This window comes from Mustela nigripes, chromosome 1, assembly GCF_022355385.1.
Source record: "Mustela nigripes isolate SB6536 chromosome 1, MUSNIG.SB6536, whole genome shotgun sequence".
Classification (NCBI taxonomy): Eukaryota; Metazoa; Chordata; class Mammalia; order Carnivora; family Mustelidae; genus Mustela; species Mustela nigripes.
Genome location: NC_081557.1, coordinates 204,465,618 through 204,480,921, shown reverse-complemented (window position 1 = coordinate 204,480,921; position 15,304 = coordinate 204,465,618). Strand labels below are relative to the sequence as shown.

General features: G+C 50.1%; 1 protein-coding gene across 3 annotated transcripts in view; it reads right to left on the bottom strand.

Annotated features, from left to right (window-relative positions):
* Positions 1–15,304, bottom strand: part of RGS12 (regulator of G protein signaling 12) — a 101,298-nt gene that overhangs the window by 30,024 nt on the left and 55,970 nt on the right. The window lies entirely within an intron of this gene.

Genomic DNA, 15,304 nt, shown 5'->3' with positions numbered 1-15,304 from the left:
ATTTCATTCCACTGGAAAAAAACACGTATCCTCTATGAAGGCAGCGCTCTTTTATCCTGGTGCCAAAGGCCACACAGGGAGCATGGCTCTCCCAGCTGCAGCCGCTGCCCGATGCACAAGCCCAAGGACCCCAAATTCGAGCTCCATGAGGAAGACACAAAATGCCGCTAAACCCTCCCCACAGCCAAGGCAGGGCCAGCCACACAGAAGGCCAAAGGCACAGCGACGGGCCCTTGGCCTCCACCGCCATGGAGCAGGGGGAGACAGGGCAGGGGCACTTTCCCCAACAGGCCTAGGGGCCAAAGCACTGGCCCCCAAGGAAGGAAAAGGATTGCACACATGCAACCCTAAAGGATGCTTGCAGCAGGAACGTCCTCCCCCAGAGACGGCACTGGGACCACTCCTGCGAGTGCAAGAAAGCTCATCATGGGAGAAAGGAAGAGACCGGGTTTACAGGTAAACCCAGTGCAGCCATAAGCCAGGGCTTTCTGGGGGCAGTGATGGAGTCACAGAGTTTCAGTGAAGATGGTACGACAGAAAACTAAACACAAGGAGTATCTGTGTCTCTTCTACAGATTCCAAAGAAAACAATCACATTTAAAAAGTTCCTTGTCCAAAACCGGGTTCCAAAAATCTGGTCCCCATGCTGAGTCCATGTTCCCTGGGGGCCTTCAGCCACCCCACCCCCACCCCGACCCGCTCCTCCTCCAGCGGCAGGAGGCGGTAAGGCTCCCGGCACCTCGGCCAGCAGACTGTCCCTCCAGCGGTGTTACTAGAGCCTGGGTTGACTACCTCGCAGGTTGGCCGTGGGGAATTGCCAGGCTGACTCTTCTACGGGATGAGCAGATGAGCAGGGATCGGCTATTTGGGGAGCCCATTCTCTACTGTTTCTTCCTCAGACTGGATGGGGACATTTAAGATGGATGGGAGGTCAATGGGCCATCTTGGGCTCTCATTGATTTGATAGTATCTGTTGAAGGTCTGCTCTGCAGCGAGCCCTGTCCTGTGGATTCCGGAGTCCCACTGCCTGGCTGAATGAGAGCCCCAGTCTTCTCGGCTGGGAACTCCCCCTCCTTACAGGGGACAAGCTAAAAGGCAAATAACTTCCTATTATACGTAACTTGCGGTTTTAACTCACAATTCATGAAATATTTTCTCCTTCAAAAATATCTAAACCTAAATCTAAGATCTCTATTTATCATTACCTAAAATCCTGCCCTATCTTCCCTCTCCAGAGAAAACCCATCTTATTAATTTGGTGTTGATCTTTCCAGATATTTCTTAATGCCTTTACCAACATAAATATGTTCCCACAGAAACAATGGGTATTGTTTAGGTATAATGAGAAAACTAATTTTTATCTTTCCGAATTCTATTAGTTCTGAAAATCCTGGTCATGTGACTGACGTGCTTTGGGATTTTTATTTCGATACTAATATCATTCAAGAATAATGATAATTTGGTTTCCTCCTCTCCAAGCTTTTTTTTTTTTTTTTTTTTAAAGTTTTTTTTTTTTTTTTTTCAGAGATCACAAGTAGGCAGAGAGGCAGGCATAGAGAGGGGGGGGGAAGGAGGCTCCCTGCTGAGCAGAGCCCGATGCGGGGCTCGATCCCAGGACCCTGAGATCATGACCTGCTCCAAAGGCAGAGATTTTAACCCATTGAGCCACCCAGGTGCTGCCTCTCCAAGCTTTTTGTTTTTTTTTTTTATTTTTTTATTTTTTTTAAGATTTTATTTATTTATTTGTCAGAGAGAGAGCGAGTGAGAGCACAGGCAGAGTGGAAGGAAGAGTCAGAGGGAGAAGCAGGCTCCCTGCGGAGCAAGGAGCCCGATGCGGGACTCGATCCCTGGACGCTGGGATCATGACCTGAGCCGAAGGCAGCTGCTTAACCAACTGAGCCACCCAGGCGTCCCTCTCCAAGCTTTTTAAACTTATTTCTTTTTCTTGCCTTACACTGCTGGCCAGAATTCCCAATACACTGTTACACAGTTGCTGAGACAGGGAATATCCTTGCCTTATTCCTAGCTCTAATGAGAACGCTTCTAATGTTTAACCATCAAGTATAACTTTTACAAACTCCAGCCCCCCACTCACCCCGAAGGTTTGCGATGTGCCTTTTCTGCTCCATCTCTAACTCTACAAGTTTATCCAGGCATTCAACTCCACTGATGCACGGGTGACTCCCGGACTTTCTGCATTCTGTATCTGTTTATCCAAATGTCTACACAACATCTCCCCTTGGACATTGAGTGAGCATCTCAAAAATCCCAGGTCCACAACAGAACATTTGCTACTGTCCCGTTGTCCATTTCTTCCCATCCTATTCCTTCCTCCCCTGCAAATGCCATGATCGTCCCCCCCTAGGCGCCAAAGCAAAAATGCAGAAGTCGGCTGGGGACACTGTCTCCTCGCTCCACAATTCCCCTACAGACACGGGCATTTTCTCTCAGCTTCCCCGCTGCCCCTAGCTGCTCCTTCTTGGCTTCACCTGACTCCCCCGTCTCCCCATACCCATACTAGGGCTAAACTCAATTCATGTTCCAGGTTCAGCTTTGCCGGGCCATGCTGCCCTCTGGCTGGGTCAAGCCCCAAACCTCTACCACCCAAAATGGTATTACATCTGGCCACAGTCCACCAATTACCCACAGGCAAGTGTGGCCTTTCCAGTGGCTTCTCTCTGATGTGATGGCTCACCTTATATCCAAATCCTCAAAAAGCCTCAGACATTGCAGGCTTCGCCCTCACCTTCTTTTGGACAATGGAATCTATCCAAGGGTGACGCATTAGCCTGAAATCATCTCAGTTAATCCTGGTTTTAGATATTTACGGAGATCAGTCAGCTCAAAAGAAATAGTTCGTTACAAGACAAATAAACCAAGCCAGATTTGGTTTTTATTCCTGGGAATGACCTCAAGATTTTTATAGAGCAAGGCAGTAAGCAGCTACATATCAGAGATCACAAATGCATGGTTACAAAACAAATTTTTAAACCCAGCAGTCTTAATGTCAATGGCTGTTTGTGGCTTTAAACTAACATTTGCAAAGGAAGCATCACTCCGAAGTGCTATGTCTCGCCCAGCTGAAACAGAAGCAAAGATGACTGGAGCGTGGCCAGGGATGCACACGCTGGCTCTGAGATGCATGGGCAAATGCCTGGGGCCGGGAAGAGCAGGAGCGACCCTGAAGGCACACAAGGCTGAGAACACACCACAGATCTCACAATGCACCAAGAGTAAGAGTAATTATGGCACAACGTGTCGACCCATGACAGACAAAGAGGCCAATGGAACAAAAGACAGAGGCCAGAAACAGACCCACAAAGATATGATTACCCGATAAAGAGGGAGAGGATCGGCAATGCAACACCTGGGGCCAGGCCAGCTGGACCAAAGACGGGACAGACAAGTCTCATCCCCTGACTCACACTGTGCCCAAGAAACCGCTTCCAGGGGATCTGAGATTTCAGTGGGAAACATTAAAACAATGGTTTTACCTTCATGGTCACGGCACAGGCAAGGCCCGCTCCAAAAGGACATAAAAAGCGTCGCCAGAACAGAAAAATGACAAACTGGATGACTGTAAGATGAAACGCTTTGGTCAGTGGAAGATACCACCAGCAGAATGAACAGGTAAGCCACAAAGGGGCTTCCTGCACACATAAAGTCAAGACAAAACTTCTTTAAATTTTCTACAAGTCAATAAGGGAAGACTGGAGATCTGATAGAAAAATGAGCAAAACTCTTGCACAGGCACTTCCCAAAGAGGATATCCAAGCAGCCAAAACCATGGAAGGTGCTCAGCTCATGGGTCACCAGGGAACCACAAACACAAACCACGACCCAATACCCATATTCCCTCCCTGAGGCTAAGATGCAAACAGACAAAGTCAAGTGTGGCGAGAATATGACTCCACAAATGCTGGTTGGCATACACATGGTGGAACCGTTCCAGAACACTGTGTTTACTACATCGTATGTGCCTGCACTGCGCGCCAGCCTGTCACAGCAGAAGTGTTCACGGACGGCCACCTCGAATCCCACACGGACCTGTGACAGCACACCACCAGCGATGGCCAGAGGTCAGAACTCAGGGAAATGTCAGCAGCAGTCCCATGGACTCGTGGCCGTGGCCGTGAGAATAAACGTTTACTGATACGCACAACACATATAAAACCTAGAACCCACAAGCCTCGAGTAAACAATAGCAGCTGGACGCAGAGGAGGACGTGTGGCATGAGTGCATTGTGTTCTAGGTCAAAAATAGGCAAATGGAGCGATGGTGTCAGCCATCAGGCTACTGGTCTGCTTTGGGGTCTGGGACTGGAAAGGGGGACGAGGGGCTTCCGAGGGCTGGTAACACGGTACGCTCGTACTGTGGACAGTCCTCAGGCCTCTTGCCGCTGGTGTGCAGAGGCTTACTCTCCAAGGAAAAGTTTTCATGGCTTGAAGAGCAGGTGTGACAAAAACACATTGGAGGGATCTGGATGGAATATTATCATGAAATGTGAGAAAAGAAGAAAGAGTAGCCTCTCCAAATTAGTATCTTATAATGTAAAATGTAACTTTGTATAATGAAACTAACTATTCTAATTAGAATAATTTGACATTCCTTTCTGTAGTTGTTATCGACCATTTCTACATTCAAATCAGCCAAAGTTGAGTTTTGAGACTTGTCTTTAGGAACAAAAATGGGGAGGTGTCCTAAGTGAGGACTGTCCCATGCATGTTCCAAGCAGCTGTGTCAGCAGGGAGAGGGGCAGATAACTGAGCAGCTGTGCTCCTGCCTTTCCCCAGCAGTGGGGATGGTGACCCGCACACAGTCTGCTGGAGCAAACAGAGGTATGCCCGGAAAGAGCCCGGGTCTGAGAATGGAGAGGCCACATGTGAGCAAAGCCCACAAAGGGGGCCGAGGGCATACTGTGCGTTGGGCAGGGGCTCTGGTCCCTCGCCTCCTCCCAGCCACCAGTGGGACAGACACAGGGGAGCCTAGCCAAACTCAACCTGGGGCCGACCCCTTCCTTCCAGATTGCAGCCAGGTCTCCACAGTGAGTTCTGACAGATCCCTCACTGCTGGGTCAGTGAGCTGGAGCTGGAGGGATGGGAACTAACTCAAAGGGCTGCCTTTATAAAGCTGGGGAAAGAGGACATTAGATCAGAACAATCAGACTCAGCAACACTACAAACATGCATAAGAGCTTTTCACCCCCAAGAACTGGGATGAGTGAGGGGCACACAGATTTGCTTCTGGTGGTAGCAACGTGCTGACACGCCTGAGCTGAAGCTGCAGGACAACCCGTGACGGGCCTTGTCCACCTGCTGCTTAGTGGGCGCACAGGTGCACAGCCGCCAGACCGAGAGGCTCAGACGCTCTGACCCTCTGACTGCCCGAGAGCCTGGTGACCTGCAAACTGGGAGCCACATGCTCACAGGGAGGACTACATGGCTTCAAGCATGGGAAGCACCTAGGAGAGTCCCTCCTGGCCCGCCCGAGGAAAGGCATTCAGGCCCCCAGTGTTTCTCCGTATGGTGGTCCATGAGCCAGGAATCCCTCCTGAGGTCCCCTGCTCTCGTTTCTAGAGAGGACTGGGTCATGCCAGAGACATGGGCTCTCCCCCAAGGGGGAGGCAGAGCCTAGTTATGACGGCCATTGGAGACCCGTCTGGTAGAGTCAGGGCAAAGGTTCCTCATTCATTTCACTAGTTCATTCTGGTGGCCTCAACAAATTCTACCAGGATATCACAGGACTGTGAAGGTATCCCAAGCTTACTAGGTTCCAGACTTCGGTGTCACTCATTCATTGGCTGTTTCAAATGCCAACACTGACCCAGGACTGGATACATCAGGGACAGGGCTTAGGGTGGGGGATGAGAACCCACTCTTTCTGGGTTGAGGGCAGCTTTTATCCTACAGGTAATGGGAACTCACGGAAGTCCTTTGTGCAAGAAAGTGTCATGGCTTGAGTTTTGTTTAGAATTTGAGAGACCATACCCTCCCAATTATAGTGAAAAAAATTGTATCACAAGAATTCTGTGTCTGGCCATGATGGAGTAATGGGGACCAGACTTCCCATCTCACCACATATTAAAAACAGACCAACAACAGTCCTCAAAAACTGGACCATAGTCACTGTAAGGCTCTGATTCATGATGGAAAAGAGACCAGGGAGCGGAGTCCTGAGACTGCCCAGCACCCAGCCAGCAGGTACCGACAAAGGGCAGCACAGGGAAAGAGGAGCTGCGTAGGTGACAGCTCTCTCATTGTGCTGAACAGAGACCAGACTCAGGGAAGCCCAGGTGGCTGGAATCTGTGGGGCGACAAGAGCGAGTAGGAAAAGAGCTGTGGGGAGCTCACAGGAGACCCTGGGGCCTGTTGCTGAGTTCTGGCTCATGTGGGCACAGGGTGAAACCCCATGAGGCTGGGCAAAGAGCGGCCAGTGAGCTGCAGGCTGACCTGCCCCCACAGTTCACACAGATTTCCAGGCAGTTCTAGTTGGACACATGTCCCTCAAAGGAGACCCCATATGTGTTAGGCTCAAGTAGTGTGGCTAAACCAGCCTATAGTAAAAGCTACCCTAGACTTGCCCTAAAAAAGCCTAAAAACAAGCCTCACAGGGATCAAGCCAACCAATAAGCAGCTTACCGGCCTATGTGTTCTTCAAAGGAAGACAACAAAATCTAGCACCGGCTGAAAATCTCTACACATGTGAAGATGCAGAAAAATGTAGCCCGTAACCGGTCAACAGGACAGACTCACAAATGACAGTAATGGCGTGTTAGTAGCCAAGGACTTGAAGACAGGCAGAGATGCCTCAAACATGGTCACGGGTGTAAGGAAGGCAGGGACTCAGTGAGGAGAAAGGCAAAGGGCTGGAGGAGCCTCAGAGGCCCTGCTGAGACAAAGATACAGCCCTGGAAACGAGTAGGTCACAGGATGTCATGAACGCATATCAGACACCGTGGAAGAAGAGATCAGTGAACTTAAAGACGGAGCTAAGGGATCTATGAGCCATGAAGCGTAGGAGAGAAAAAGAAAAACTAAAAATGAGCGTATCTCCAGGGCAGTAGGAAAAGCCTGAGTGGCCAACATTCTTGTAATTAAAGGAGAAAATACCTGACCCTCAGGAGGCATGTACCCAGCAAAACCAAATCAAGACTTACTAGAGTTAAACTGCTGAACACCAGCAATAACAAGAAAATCTCAGAAGCCTTCTAAGCGGCACTCCCGGAGGCATACACTTGATCTTCTTAGAGTTCATCTTGCTTGGGGACAGGGAAGTTTTTCCTAAGTTGCACAAAAACTACTCGAAGACAGCCCTTGGAAAAGCCCTGAGTCATCCTCGATCTCAGAGTCTACTTTTAAATCTTTCCTCAGAATTATTCTGGCCAATCAAGTTTTCAACCCAGTCTATAAGATGCTTTTCCTCGGCAACTTTATGAATAATCTGAGCGTGAATCTATGAAAATTTTCTAGACCATTCTGTAAGTCTTTTGGTTAGAAAACCTCCCACATTTAAAACAATATTCTTTCAGTAGATCCTTTATGAATGTAGAACAAAGACCAAAACACGCATAAGCAACAAGTATGTAGCTGGATTTCCACAAGTGAACACACCTTTGGAGCCAGCTTCCAGGTCAGCTCCCAGATCAAGAGGTAGAACTTGAGCTGCCCAGAAGCTATAACCACTTCCCTGATGGAACACATGACTTACAGAAATTGTTTATACGCTCCACTCTTTTTACACTATAGTTTTGTAAGAGAGGCTTCCCCCTGCCAAGAAACAAAGTAATTAATTCCCTTGGAGTAGGAAGGATATATACCTGCTTCCAGATAGGGCCTCTGGAGGGAGGATGAGGAAAAGACACAGGAGGGGTACAAATGGGACCTCGACCATGATTTTAATGCTTTAGGAAAAGAGTCAAAAGCAAATACTCCCAAACGTTAACATTTGTAACTTCTAGAAGGTATGTATGTGCTCAATGGCTTTATTACTTTAAACTTCTGTTTGCTCAAAAAAAAAAAATTCACAATAGAAATAGTTATGAATAGGGGCCTCTGGGTGGCTCAGTCAGTTAAGCATCTGCTTCAGCTCAGGTCATGATCTCGGGGCCCTGAGATAGAGCCCCGCATCATCGGGCTCTCTGCTCAACAGGGAGAGTCTGCTTCTCCTTCTCCCTCTGCCCCTCCCCCCACTTATGCGTTCTCTCTCAAGTAAATAGTCTTTTAAAAAGAGAAAAAATTACTAATAAAAGCTCTCTCCAAATATCTTATAGGACTGGCAAGAAAGAAGCACGGTGGAAGGCATCTTGGCATGAATCAAGTCTCCGTGCTTCCCCAAACTAAAATCTACAGTCTGCCTAGTGTTTACAAATACTTAGAACTCATTCCCTGAAGTACTTCAGGTGCCTGGTGCCCAGAGGATCAGGCAAAAAGGGGGGATTTGTAAAGCCCTCGTCTACAGCAACCTACTTTCCTCTTTCGTTTCCTACTAAAAGTTCCATTTAGAAACAAGACAAGCCCGCACATGGCAGCATCCCAAGTAAGTGAGGGCACATGAAGTGGGCTCACAGGCTTCCTGTCCCCACGCGACAGCAGGCGGGTAGAGGGGTGGCTGGGCAGACCACAAACCCGCCTCGGACTTCACAAAAGCAACCACAGGAGGAGGCTGTCTTGTGGTGCCATAACAGGAGAAAAAAAAAGGAGGGAGAAAAAAAGCCAAAGAAAGGTTAAAAACAAAAACGTTTCTGCAGGTTCTCTGTCTGACCCACCCGAGTCCACAGCCATTGTCCTGGGAAAGGAGGGGACTCAGCAGAACCCTGACATTCTCAGTAAGGTGGGCTAATGGGGAAGCCGGGGAGAGCAGGGATAAACTTTTGTGGGTACATCCCCAGCTGGCCCCAAGGATCTCGCAGGGGCTCAGCGCTGAGGTCTCCCTAGGCTGGACAATGTACCAGAAAGTGATTGGGGTCATGGCAACTGCTGACCTATGTAGCTGGGAAGGTGAACGAATAGAGAGGTAAATGGATGGGTAGATGGATGGATGGAGAGAGGAAAGAAGGTGTATAACATGCAAAAGACAAACACAAAGTCTGGTCTGAAAGGAAACCTAGCGTAAAGAAGGTTAAAACTCTTCATATTTCTAGGAGGGAATGGGGAGAGCACACAGCTGACAAAACAAATTGAGGACAAGAGCAATACTATTATAGCACCAAAAAAGAGATAAAAAGAGACAAGATAGATCTGAAAATCTCATAACTTAGAATAAAAGACTTTTGTCACCAAGTTGTGCAGAGTACGATAAGAACAGACTGACTTCTTGAAGAAGCAGAAACATGAGGAACAAAGCACCTGTAGATTCTCAGAAAGCCGCTAGCAAGTCTAAGTGAAAAAGAAGAGACAGAGAAGCCTGTGAAAGGGTGGATGGCGAGCCTTCTCTCCTCCACTCCACATAGAACGGAAGCTCGCAGCATGGGCTCTGGGTCTGACACCAGACTGCACGTTCCACGGGTGACGTGTACTCTTGTGGCCATGAGCCCAGGACGGGTAGGAACCCAGGAGGAGAATGTGGAGGCTGCTGGCCAGGTCTCTCTTGGGTGTCCGAGCCACCAAGCAGCCTGAGGGACCCCGGCCCGGTCCTCTCCACCGAGCAGCACATGTGGAGGACCCAAATCTGCATGGGTGACCTGGGACGTCGGGTAGCATGGCTTCGACCTGCCATCCCCCTGCCTCAGCGGCTCTCCACAGAAACACCTGATGTGGTGCTCCCCTATTTCAGAGTGGCTGGATATGGGTCGACTTTTTTTTTAAGGATTATTTATTTGAGAGAGAGAGAAAGCATGAGCAGCAAGAGGGGCAGAGGGAGAGAATATCAAGCAGACTCCTCACTGACCAGGGAGCCTGATGTAAGACTAGATCCCACGACCTACGAGATTACAACCTGAGCTGAAACCAACATGCAGATGGCCAATAGGTACGTGAAAAGATCCTCAACATCCCTCATCATCAGGGAAATGCAAGTCAAAACCACAGTGAGGAATCACCTCACCATCAGGATGACCCTTATCCAAGAGACAAGAAACAACAGGTGTTGGCCAGGACGTGGAGAAAAGGGACCCTTGTGCCCTGTTGGTGGGAAGGTAAGTGGGTGTAGCCACTATGGAACCAGTAGGGAGGTTCCTCAGGAAATAAAAATAGAGCTTCCCTGTGACCCAGCAACCCCACCTCTGGGTATGTGTCCGAAGGGACTGAAATCAGGACATCCAAGAGAGATCTGCACCCCTGTGTTCACAACAGTTGAGGCGTGGTGTTGGTCGACAGGTGAAGGGATGAAGAAATTATGATATATCCATTCAGGGGAGAATTATCTGTTCAGTCTTCAAGAAGGAATTCTTGTCTCCTTCGGGACACAATGCATGGACCCAGAGGACAATATGCTACATAAAATAAGCCAGACATAGACAGGTACTGTGCGTTCTCTCTCGCGTGTGGGATCTAAAATATAGCGGATGCTTGAACAGCACAGGGCTTAGGGTGATCTAACTCATTCCCCACACAGTCACAAACCCGAAATCTGTGTTCTCTTTCGAAACTTCATTGCGGAAAGTCTCCTATTGACTAGGAGACTTGCTGATGACACACACAGCTGACCCACACATAGTCGGTTGTCACAGTATCATAGGTTGTATCTTACAATAAAGTAGGTCAGAGAAAAGAAAATCCTAAGGACAATGTATTTCCAGGACTGTCCTGTATTTATTGGGGAAAAAAACCCTGTGTCTCAGCGTGAAGTTCAAGGGCACCTGGAGTCTAAGTCCACAAAGGCAAAAGGCAGGAGGTGGTTAGCAGGGGTGGCGCAAGGGGGACGGAGAAGATGTGATTGAGCTTCACAGAGTTTCAGTTATAAGATGACTGGGCTCTGAGGACCTCGGGTCCAAATGATGACCACACTTCACAAACCTGTCCTGTGCACTTGTGATATGCTAAGAGAGTCAATGTTAAGGTCCTCATCTACACCTCCCCACAAGTAACCATGCAAGGTGATGGGCATGTTAAATACCTTGATTGCGGTGATCATTTCACATTGTATATGTGTATCAAATCACCGTGTCGCATACCTTAAACACATACAATTTTTATTTGTCCTCTCTGCCTCAGTAAAGCTGGGGAAAATGAAAATAATTGTAAAAAGAAACCCAAAGAGCCTGCGTGCAGAATATGGGTACTAGGAGTGGGGACGGGCCAGAGTGTGCATGGCCAGGTACCAATGTGGCCAAGAACACACGGCCTTGTTTCTGGACGGCGCCTTTCCTGAGGCCCAAGGTCCGTGACATGTGTCATCTTAGTGGCTTGCTAACATGACATATCGTTGCCCTCTACTCTGACCACAGTTACTAAATGATCCCAACTTATGAACACAGCTTTTTTAGCTCCCAGTTACACAGGAACTAAAGAGCAAGGGACACTTCCCCATCTCCCCGTGATGGAGTGCTAAGGACAGAAGTAGGAGAGGCACCGCCCCAGAGTTTGCAAAGTCAAGGCTGGCTCGATGAAGCCCAGCAAGGCCCCCATGGCTCCGGCCACACAGGACAACTCAGCTGCCCCTTCCCTCCTAACCCACCAGCCCGGGGACGCACCAGCCATCTCTCCACTGCCCTACGGCTCCCCAGACTGTGCACGTCCTTGGAAAGAGCAGACATAAAAACAGGCGAGAGGAGGCTTAAAATCAAAGCCCATGTACATTCAGAGAACAAACAAGAATTAAAAATCCCATGCGTCTTTTATCTGGTATTATTGCCGACTTCAAAAATGTTCCCGTTTTGATGTTAAAACAATAATCAAAACTAGTAGAAAGGACTGCTCTTCGTTTATGGCACAGAGTTCGTAACGGACTTCAAAAATATGTGTCTCTGGGTGCCTGGGTGGCTCAGTGGGTTAAGCCTCTGCCTTAGGCTTAGGTCATGATCCCAGGGTCCTGGGATTGAGTCCTGAATCGGGTTCTCCACTCCGCGGGGAGCCTGCTTCCTCCTCTCTCTCTCTGCCTACTTGTGACCTCTGTCAGATAAATAAATAAAATCTTAAAAAAAATATGTGTGTCTGTTAGTGAGAGGTGATGGGTGGCAACTTCTGGAGGAAGACAGGAGACTGGCCACATGTGACCCCCCATGGGCCGGCCACCTGGAAGAAGGCTTGGGCTGCAGCCCCAGCACCATGACTCAACCAGACTGCTCTGCTTTTGTGCTCTACCAAATGCGGTTCTGCGGGGCTTGCCTGCTTGTGTTCTAGAGAGTTCCACCAACGACTAAAACCTTTGAAAGCCACTATCCCAGCCAAGGCTCTGCCTGCGCGTCCTGTGAACGCCTTCATTCAGTCATTCATCCAGCGGCCACCCTGGGTACTGCCTGCTGTGCAGGGCACCAAAGCCACCGCAGGGAGGCCACCTGCCAGCAGGTGGACAGGTAGACAACGCAGCCATACAGACAGATAATGAGGATGACAGCCGCGTCGGCAGTGCTGGGCACAGATGGAGCCAGGCCAACACTCAGAGGAAGGCTGGTTGGCAAGCACAGATCCCTCATAGGAGCTGCCACAGGACAGGGATGGGGCCTGAGGGGCACATGAGACCAGGGCAGGGGGATGGTGCCCAGCAAGGTGCAGGCAAGCTCCAGCAGGCCCAGCTGGGTGTTGGTAGGGGAGTAGGCCACAGAGGGCTGGTAGTTTCGGGGAAGGGACTGCGGGAGGCAGGCGGTGTGGACAGGCCCCCCAGGGGACAGAGAGGCTCTGGGAGCAGTGTCGGGGGAGAGCCGAGAGCCAGACGGGTGAGGTAGCGTTCACGGACAGCTGGGCAGAGGTGTCATGTGGCCCCTGCGGGGACTGTGTCCATGGCCGTGCCCACCGCATGCGCCTGGGGTGGGGGGAACAAACGTTCCCCCTCGCACCTCACTTCTCAGCTTCAAAAAGGCACATCTAGGAATGGCAGAAAGCAGCCTAACCTTTTGGGGACGTAGGAGTTGGGTGGGAGGGGAATCCTGGCAAAGCTGCTTGGTACGGGGTAAAAAAAGGAGAGAACTCAAATACAGGAAGAAGCTTTTATTACAAGAAAGCCGCCCCACTCCAAGCCCAGACTAAGAGTCGGGCCGGCCCCTCTCACCGCCCCACCTCGGCCCTTCTGGCTTTCAGCTGTGGGCGGCCACTCAGAGCAAGTTTTGAATAACTTCCCACAGGGTGACAGCTCCATTTTTAAGACTCTCTGTGATGCTAGAATGTTCTTCCTTTCCTTGAGGCAGAAGCTGCCCCTGGGCTTCGCCCCCCCCTCCCCTTCCCCAGTCCTGGCTTGCCCTCCACAGGGGCCGACCTCCAACCCTGCCTGCACAAGGGTCTCTGGCGGCGGGGAGCCGTCGATGAGGCCTCTCCTTGTGAGAAAGTGGAAATACTCCTCAAGTTGACAAGGATCACAAAACCAGCCTTGTCCACTTCCCTAAAACAAAGCCACACTAGACGGTGAGAGGCTGTGAGATAAAGGGACACTACGTGAAACAGAAGACAGTGGTTACTGACGGTGTCTCTGAGTGGGTGGGTGATGGCCACCTCACCAAGGCCACGCAGGATGCCCATGTGGAGACCTCCCCCACCTGTGAATTGGCTCCTGGGGCCCTGCCTTCCTCCCGGAGCAGGTGTGCTGCTTGGAGCTCCCAGGCCCCTCGGCAAACCTGACTCTCCCGGCCAGCACAGCACCCCAAACATCCCCATGGGGAAACCTACTGCAAGCCTCTGCCTGGGTCCACTTGGCAGGCCCCTGTCTGCTGCTGGGGAAGTGTCCCCAGGAAGCAGGGTCAGGGACTGGAAGGGGGGCTGGGGCTAGACCTGGGGCGAGATGGGGCGGGAAGACGGGAGCCATGAGACTCGGTGGCCGCGTTCCCCCCGCAGGTTCTGTGCTCAGGCTGACCTCAGGGTCAGAATCCCCGAATTCCAGCCACTAACTTGGTTTCTCTGTGACTCTGATCAGCGTAGCCTCTCTGGCTCAGTGCGCTCACCTGCAAAGATGGCAGAATATAATCTATTCCTCCTAGACCTAGCGTGCAAATTCAATGAGAAACTTGTTCTTCTTACAAATCAGAAGAGAAATCAAAGGTGGAAAAATTTAAAAAGCATTTAAAAAATAAAATAAAACACACACAAGCTGCCTGAAGCAGCTCCTGATGTCCAGGGCGTACTCATGGAATAGTGAGCCCTTCCCTTCCTGCCCTGCACAGAGAAGGGCCTGGAAGGTGCCCTGAGGCACCCAGGTCTGCAAGGGTGGAAGGCCTTGCAGGGGAGGGGCCCTGCCTGCCACCAGCGGGGTGCCTTTTCCTCAGGAAGGACACACAGGACCATGAGTCTGGGGCTCCCCACACTCAGGGGGCTTGGCTTTGTACACACCCCGAGAGGACGAGATTCCCAACCTCTGGGACTCCTGCACCCACTCCTGACAGAACAAAACTGTCATGGGGATTAGGCTTAATATTTATGTTGAAATTGAACTTCTCACATTTATAAATCCCCTGCAGAAATGCATGTCTTCTACCAGGAAAGAAAGGGTAAGCATAAACAGAATGTTATAGAAACCACTTGCTTTTTTTCCTGGATTTGGTTACTGGTTCTATTTCTTTTCATTAAGGAAATCGTTCCCACTCCCAGCTGAAGGCTGATTAAATGGCATAATTATCACTGTATGTGAAATACAGAACGTAATTCCTTTTATTAGAATAAATCAATCCCCAAACACAACCTTCCCAATCCATGGCCCCAACCTCAGGGATCAGCATGTCTGTAATTCAAGAGGTGCTCTGCAGGCACCCCACGAGCGCTAGGGAGCAGGGCTGCAGGCTTGAGCTGAGCCACCCGCTGTGCCAGCAGCCCCGTCCAGGGCCCACCACCAAAGCCAGTGGTTGTGCCAAAAAACAGTGTCGAGAACACCACATTGAGTTTCTTTTTCCCTTTGGGTCCCCAGGCACCCTTGAACCCCAGACCTGTCCCGCTCTTGCCGCCACCACTGCCGGCCCTCAGACCTGCTGTCGGCAGACATGAGAACACAGGGCTCATATCTTTTGATACACTAGAACATTCGATTCTCAAAAGACAGAAGAATATATTAATTAAAACATGTGGAAAACAAAAGGGAAATTGAGAGTATAAGGACTTTCCTGAGTATCATAAGAACCTGGGAACCAGCACTGAGCTAAAAGAACGAGGTTCCGTCAGAGCAATTTCCAGGCCAAGAGGACATCTGTGGCCTCTCCATGCTGGGTCGCTCCCAGAAAAGGAGTCCCCA